This window comes from Galeopterus variegatus, unplaced genomic scaffold (genome assembly GCF_000696425.1).
Source record: "Galeopterus variegatus unplaced genomic scaffold, G_variegatus-3.0.2 Scaffold9480, whole genome shotgun sequence".
Classification (NCBI taxonomy): Eukaryota; Metazoa; Chordata; class Mammalia; order Dermoptera; family Cynocephalidae; genus Galeopterus; species Galeopterus variegatus.
The window spans coordinates 60,057-68,513 of NW_007735591.1; the positions used below are offsets into that span (position 1 = coordinate 60,057).

At 51.2% G+C, this 8,457-nt stretch overlaps 1 pseudogene; it reads right to left on the bottom strand.

Moving 5' to 3' along the window:
• Nucleotides 1-7,884: 7,884 nt before the first annotated feature.
• The window catches only part of LOC103609325, a 1,722-nt pseudogene continuing 1,149 nt past the window's right edge, over nucleotides 7,885-8,457 (bottom strand).

Below are 8,457 nucleotides of genomic sequence, written 5' to 3' on the forward strand. Positions count from 1 at the left end.
TAAGCATTATCTTTTGTCTTCATAATAAATGCCTATAAAATGTGAAACTAGGTAATGTACTTAGTAGGCGAGTGTTCAGTGGATAGTATTTAACGTGTTAATGTTTTTGTAGATATAAAATAATAGGCAAATTATACAGTATTGAAATATCACTTAAATGAGAATAAAATGAATTGAAAGTCCCACCCAGCAGAGCTGGTCCACGTTCGTGGCCTGGTCATGTCTTCCGGGCTGTCGCTCCCATTCGATTCCCTCTGCCTCTGTGTGTCTGTCTCACTCTCTCACACAGATTCACTTACATATAGGTGTGTAGCACATTTACGACACATAAACATTGTTTTTCAACCTGAGTCCCTCGATATAGACTGGCCTTCATGGCCTGTTTATGTAACAATTTACGTAACGTCTCTGCACACGGGAAGCTCAGCAGCTGCTCAAAGTTCCCTGGTCTGCGTGGACCATATTTTAACACGCAGTCGTTCTGCAGGGATATTAGTGATGTGGCCAACGCCTTGCTACTTCCACCACTGCTGTGATGAATACTCTTGAAAAGAAATCTTGAAAACCTGGGCAGCTGTGGTTGTGGCGTAACTTCCTAGGATCACTGCTGCCTGGCACAAGGACACACGTGGGCACTTTGGTAAGAGCTGCTGAGTGGTTCCTGCGACAGGGGTATCTATGAACACATCTCCCGGGGCATCCGCTGGGACCTCCTCTTCCCTCATTCTCACCAGAGCTGGTCATCACCGGACATACAGACCTGCCCATCTGATGGGGCAAATGCCATCTGAATAATAACTACATTTCTGCGCATCATCAAAAGGGAAGTCGCAGATGTCTGACATTTAACCCCTTTGGAACTGCAGGAATTGCTTCCCTTTGGAACTGCAGGAATATGTCCTTTGTCCCTATAAAAACATGGATAAATGAGAACTCTTTGTAGCACTAGGATGCATATGACCCTTTCTCTGACCATGAAGAATTTTCCAGTCTGGGATTTGTCTTTTCAGCTTTTGACATTATTCTTGTTTTTGTTTTGACCAGGAAATGTCAGCATTTTCCACTGTAGCTTCTGGCTCTCTAGTCATTCAAAAGTAGTTCCTGTTTCAAGATTATGGCAATAATAACTATCAGGGCTTTGTGTTTCTACATAGAGTCTTTGATTTTTCTGTAATTTTTCTCTTACTAAAAACATAAAATAAAAATTAATCGGTTCCTTCTCATATTATGTGGCCAGATACAAAAGGCCACATGACATATAACTGTACTGATAGGAACAATCCACGATAGGTAAATTCACACACACAGAAAATGGAGTGGTTGTCAGGGACTAGGAGAGGCGGGATGGGGAGTGACAGCTTAATGGCTACGGAGTTGATGAAGCTGTTTGGTCACTAGACAGAGGTGAGGGGTGCACGACATGAGAAATGTACTTCATGCCACTGAATTGTAACTTTGGAAATATTAAAACACTTTATTTTATACAAGGGATATTATTGAAAATAAAAGATGAAAAAATTTGAGGAGATGCAGGACACAGACAAAAACGAGGAGAAGCACAGCGTCAAGGAAGAGGAAGGACAGCTCTGGAGTGGGGACTGGTGAGGGTGTTTGTGGGAGCTCTGGAGCCAGGGCTCCCCTGGGTGCTGGTATTTCTTCTCATTCTTTTGATGTTTCAGGAGCGGTTACGTCAGCTCGCTCTGGCTCTGTCTCTGGATCTTGCTCTTGCTTTTGCTCCTGCTCTTTCTCTTCCTCTGGCTCTGGATCAGGATCTTGCTCATGCTGTGGCTCGTGCTCGGGTTCGGGCTCAGGCTCGGGCTCTGGATCTTGCTATCGCTCTGGCTCTGGCAGTGGAGGTGGAGCTGGAGCCGAAGATCGCCTTAGCTCTTGGGACAGTTGTTCAGCCTGGGCAGAAGTTGGAGCTGGAGTGACAATTGAAAATATCAACATGAGTTTCTATGTCTCTTCCAATGACAGTCTTTCTGAGAAGCCCAAGTCCAGAGACGCAGCCTCAGGAAGTCTCCCCACACTGCAGAACACTGCAGGATTGTTCTGAGTACTCAGTGCCCCTGTCCCCAGCCTGCTTCTGGAAACTCTGCTCTGTGTGGCCCAGCCTACGCCCCTCCCCATCCCTCACAGGCACCCACCCTCTTCCTCCTCACCCTCAGTCTCTGCCACACTGGGCCCCAGGTGCTCTAGCTTCTCCAGCTGTGCCAGAAGAAGATCAGCCTTACGCTCCACCTCTGAACCCGGCATATTGACATGTACATAATCCAGCAGAGACTTCAAACAATGAAATTCAGGAGGCTCGTGGAAATCAATGGAATAGAATTCCAGCCAGATCTCTAGGATGGAGGACATGGCACTGGGGGAGAAAGGTGGGCAGCAGCATCAGAGGCCTGGCCTATCCCTCTATGCTTCCCTCCCAGGGCTCCCCTGTGTGAGTTGCAGTCTTGTACCCTCTGCCCCTGCCTGTCCATAGACCAGCCCCTCCAATGTTCAGTATGGCAGCCCTGACAGAGATGGGCCTGGAAACAAAGGAGGGGCTGGCAACAGCCTCTGTGGGGGGAGCCTTCAATAACTTGTGTGACCACCTTTCCCTTCTTCAGCGAAACCTGAGACCCACCTCTGTCTGGGTCCCTCCCCCGACCCTATTGGAATGACCTGTCCATCAGGGCAGGAGGGTGCTGTCTGCTCTGGGCTTTACTCGCTGGCACACAGGAGGTGTCCAGGAATATCTGATGAATGAGGAAACAGAGGGAATCTCTGCTCCTCTGGCCTTCCCAGCACCATTGGGAACCCCCAAACTTGAGCTGACACGTGGATGTGCTGTCCAAATGTCCCCATCAAAATCTGCATCTCCTCTTCCCACTGACACTGATTTCTTGACCCTGACCACACACTGCACCACCAGCACCAGCTGAGCATCGCATGGGTGAGCATCCCCGAGTGTGAGCGGGATGCTCTGCACACTTGCTCTGGCTCAGCACGGGCTCTGGGGTGTGGGCAGGGCATGATGGGGGCTTGGGGGCAGGTTCTCTCTGGGCTCACTCTGCTCTCCAGCCTCTCGCACACCCTACAGTGCCTGTGGCCATATCCCCAGCTCATCTTGACTCCTTTTCCTGCAGGAAAGCCTGTGCCCTGGGCCCTGTAGCAGGAATCATAAGATGTGTGGGAGCCAGAGATCTGCCAGCCCCCCATCCACAGGCCCGCAGAGACCACACACAGTTCTGTGGAGATGGGAGCTCCTCCATCTGCACCCAAACCCCAGTGACCATTTTAGCTGCTCCAGGGGTCCGCCATCCCCATGACAATCGGCAAGAATGCTTCTGTACCTAGAGGAGACCAGAACAGTGTCACATCTACCATATGGTGGCACTACCTGCTTCTCTTGTATATTGTGGTTGTCTGACCTCTGACTAGAATGGAAGCCCAGGAGGGAAGGGAATGTAGTCTCCTCGGTTCATTGGAATATGGTCAGTGCCCAGAAAGTCACTGCACATAGTGTGACTTCAGATATGTTTGTTGAAGGAATGAACCCCAACCAACTCCTCCCAAGATATCTGGGTGCACCTGAAGCCCCTCTGCCAGCCTCCAGTCTCCCTGCTTTGAGTACACTCAGAAGCCTACAGATAGAATCACAAATGTGAAAACAGTGAAGCCCAAGTCAACGAGGTCAGTGAGGGTGTGACGGAGACTTCCTTGTGGGGGGGCAGGAATCCTGAATGAGGACAACCGTGGCCCCTCCAGCAGATCTTTCCACAGGGCTGTACTCAGGAGCAGCACTTTCCATGGGGGACCCACTGGAGCTTCTTCCTGTTACCACCCACTGAACACAGGTGGAAACTGAGGCTCAGAGGGGTGTGGTGACAGTCCCAAGACTCACAGATGGGAGGCGAGGTGGCTGAGTGACACTGTGTGATCGAGGGGCAGATTGCTCACCTGAGGAAAAGCAGATCCAGCACGTGCTGGGGAGTGGCCACGTTCCTGTAGCTGAACAGAAATGTGTGCACATAAGAGTGGTTGCCACGCATGACAGCGGGCACCAGGTGCACCACTCACTTCTGCAGGGTGCCTGCCGGAACAGGCCACGACATGTGGGTGGCATCCCTGCTCAGGGAAGACTCGTCTTCACTCTAGGACAGGACAGGGAAGAGATGCACAGTGAGAGCAACGTGAACCCCCAGGAGAGAAGGGCCTGGAGGCCAGTCTTAACCCCAGGGAGGACATGAGAAGACAGCCTGAGGGCTCAGGGTTCATGTACAAGGTGGTGGTTGCCACCCCCGCAGGTCTCTTTCACCCTCCAGCCCTGACCTGAGGTGTGAACACACCAGGACCAGCAGGTTTATAAAACCCCACTCTCTGCCCCTGCCCAGGGAGGGTTTCCCATGTCCTCATTCCCCCCACACAGAGGAGGAGGGTGTGTGCGGTCACCCAGGGAGGCTCACAGTGCTTGCCTGGTCTGGCCCGCCCTACCCTGGGACACCTGACATTACCTTTGGGGACCTCCTGCCAAATGGTCACAGGAGTCCAGGGCGAGGGTTGAACCAGTGCTGGAAGCATCGGACATGCCTCTCAGTCCAGGGCTTCCTGGGACTACAGCCCCGGGACCTCGGGATACAGCACAACATCTCACTCTGCCTGTGGCCAAGTGAGCTGGGGAAGGGGCTGTGTGTAGAATGTGGGTGCCAGGTTACCGAGTTCTGAGTTCACTTGGGGTCGGTCGTCAAGGAAATGAGGTCAGTTCCTAGTACCTCATTTCCTGCACCCCTCCTCTGTGTACAAGACTGCAAATGCCCCTCTGGGTACCTGACTGTTGACCCTCCTTCCCCATGAACTCTACTGCCCACAGTTCCAGCAACACTGCCTGACCACACCCCTGTGCAAGGCCTGGGTGCAGCCAGCGTCACAGCTCGGAGGAGATACATGTAGGGTCAGCCTCAGCTCCTCCTTCTTATCTCTTATGTGACCCTGGACAAGCCACTGTGGACCTCCCCAGTCTCCCCTTCTGCACAGTGGTGATCATTCTCACATCTCCTTCCTAAGGATGTCATCAGGCATGTGTGAGCAAACATCTCTGAAACCTATGACCGGTATCACATGTAGCTATTGGACAAAACTAGAGATAAAAACCCATGATGGTGTGGAAGGTAGCATGGAATACGACTAATGACAGGTCTGGTTTCTGCCATATCATCTTGAAAATATTGCTTTTGCTCTTGGCCTTTTTTCCCTGTCTGCACCATAATTATTATAATACACCAAATTTTACACAAAAGCAAAGATGGACAGAGTCTGAGTGAACACAGCCGGCTGCAGAGTGGCAGTCTTGTCAATAACCAGTGACATCTTCTTGCATGGTCTTTCTCTCTGGACTTTCTTCTTTCCAGATCCTGCTTGGGTGGATTAATCTGGTACAGGAGCCTAATCACACCCATTTGCATAAGGATCTTTCAAAGTTGCACGATCGGATTTTACAGATGAGGAAACTGACACAGAGATTCAACTTCCTGGGCTCCGGGGCGCAGGCCCATCTTTTGAACCTAGATCTGTGCGACTGAGACAGAGATGAGGGGCAGTGTGTTGGGGGTCACTCAGCTCCTGGCTGAGGCTTCCCAAATATTATCACCAAACCCAAGCCTGGCTGCTGTGTCCACATGGAAACCCGAGAGGCTCTTTGACTTGTGGATTGGAGCCGGGGTGGGAAGAGAAGGGGAGATCGTGTGTGGGCTGTGGTCCTCACAGTATGGCCCAGCCTGGAACTTCAGGGTGTCTAAAAATTCTAAACTTGAAACTGACTTTCCAGGTAATTAGGAAGGTAAGTTGTTGGAGTGAGCAGGACTGAAGCCATGTTGGGAATTAAAACTGCCTGGGTTCTAAAAGATTTGAAAAGGACGCAGATATTTTTTTCCTTGGACTTCATTTCTCTGAGTTCCCTCTTTCCCCGTGGTTATTTGATATTTTGAACCTCGGTTATGGGGCAAGATGACATTATATACATGGACGTGAAGCTGTTCTCCAGTGAGCCTGGAGCTGCAGAATTGCATGTGCTATCCAAGGAAGACCCACTAAAGCTATGCTGATTCCATCCCTCCAGCAGGACCCTGAGATAACAGCAAGGACGGGAACAGAAACCAGAGGGAGGCTTGCTGAGACTGCACCTGGTTCCTTGCACGTGCCCCACCCTCCTGCTTTTCATTTCCCATGCTCCATTCCCTCCGCTCCCCTTTAAATGCCCCTGAAACCCTAAAGTGGGAGACAGTTCTAGTCTGTCTCCTTAGACATCTGATAATGAACATCATGCCTCGCACCAACATTTGGGACTCACCAGTCTTTTGTTTCTGATTGGTGAGCAAGCGGTGGGACCTGGATGCCAGTAACACCCTTGTAAAGGTAGGAGGATAGGACATATTTGATTGAACTATTTTCAGCTCAGGTTGGGGCTTATAGGACTTCAGCTTGTGTTAGTGTATTGGGGGAGGGTTCAAGGAAGGGGTGGTTTTGTTCTAGATTGCGTGCTGTCAAAAAGCAAGAGCAATTCTATGATTATCTTAATTTTTACTTAGAAGCAGGCAAAATAGTGCAGGAAAGGGAGACATCTGGCCCTTTTGTGGTTTGTACAACATTCTTGTTTTTGTCTGTTCTTAGACAAGGACAGATGGTCTTGGTTTTTGTCTTGTTCCATAAAGGTAACAGAGAGTGTTGTGGGACATGGTTTATGTTCAGTAGGAGAACTCCATGGCCTGGCTCAGCTATGGTGGTCAGGGGCTGCTTTTTTTCTTTCTCACAGTTCACATTATAATCAGTTGTTTTGTTTCTTTTTTTTTTTTTCTTTTTTCTTTTTAAAGATGACCGGTAAGGGGATCTTAACCCTTGACTTGGTGTTGTCAGCACCACGCTCACCCTGTGAGCTAACCGGCCATCCCTCTATGGGGTCTGAACCCGGGGCCTTGGTGTTGTCAGCACCGCACTCTCCCGACTGAGCAAGAGGCCGGCCCTTGTTTTGTTTATTTTAATCAAATACCTTCTGTGTTAGTTAATTCCTGTTGCTTATAACAAAATACTTGAAAATGGGTGATTTGTAAAGTAAACAAAATCTATTGCTTACAGTTTCTGAGGCTGGGAAGTCCAAAGTCCATCTGGTGGTGGTGACAGTGACCCCGGGGTCTCACATTGCAAGATGATGGAAGCTGAGAGAGCAAGACAGAGAAAGACAGACTCTCCTCTTCTTTTAAAGTCCTCAGAACCACACCCCTGACCATCATTATTAATCCATTCGCTCCTGCACGGTCCTACAATCCAATCACCTTGTCAAGGCTCCACCTTTCAACTACCGTAATAGGATTTCCCACCCTCTTAACAGTCACAGTGGTTGATAAGTTTCTTTCTTTTTCCTTTTTTTTTTTTTTTACACCAACCAGGGGTTTAATATAAATACAACCAGCATAGAGAAACTCAAAACTATACATAAGCCAAGCCCAGATGCCAAGAAGTGGGGAAGAAGGCAGGATTTCTGACCCTTTGGTTCAGCCGGTCCCGTCAATAAAATCCAACCAAAAGAAATCCAGAGAATAACCATGATTCATACTAAGCTGTGGGAGAAAAAGCGGGGAGGGGATAAAGGTAGGTGTGGGTGTCACCGCGGGGTCAGGTCTGACCCTGGCCTGGGAGGGGGAGGGCAAGGCCCTTCACCACAACATAAGCCAAACCCGAGCCGCCCCAGGTGCTATGAGGCCCTACCAGAGCAAGGAGGCTGTGTCACACATGCGGCAGGACCCCGCCCTCCCCCAATGGGATCAGACAGTGGCCACCCAGGCCTGCTGGGCTGGAGACCAACATAGGCTCTGCCTCCTTGTTTAGGCTGCCTGTGGAGAGAGGACAGGGTCACTGCTTAATGATGGCACCTGCCTCAGCCCCAGCAGACCACAAGAAGCCGGCCCCAGACTCACTCAGTGCCTCCAGCAGCTGTGCGGATGCTGCATCCTTGCCTACATCATGCCCGCCCGTCCTGCCCATCTGGGGCCAGCACAACCCAGATAAGGCCGCTGAAAGGCACTGGATGACCAGGGATCGCCGCCTGGTACCAGAAGTGGTGCCAGCCAGCAGTTCCTGTGCCCAAACACTCGGTGAGGAACACCGGGCTGCCCAGCCTCATTTGTTGGCACAGCAGCTGGAGGGCAGCCCGAGCCCCTTGGGACCCTAGCCTGTCCCTAGGCAAGGCCAATCGGCTGCCCTGCGGCTGTAGGCACCGCAGTGAGGCGGAGTCGCTGCTTCGGGCCTGGCTTGAGCCACTCCACAGCCACCTGCCCTCCACAAAGCGTGACAGCCTTTGGGGCCACGGTGGCGGCGGCGCGCTGCAAGCTGAACTTGAGCGGCGCGATCTGCGCGGGCGCCGCCGGGGCTGGGCAGCAGCAGCGCCTCCTGCAGGCCGGGCCCGGAGGCTGCAGCGCGAGCAGC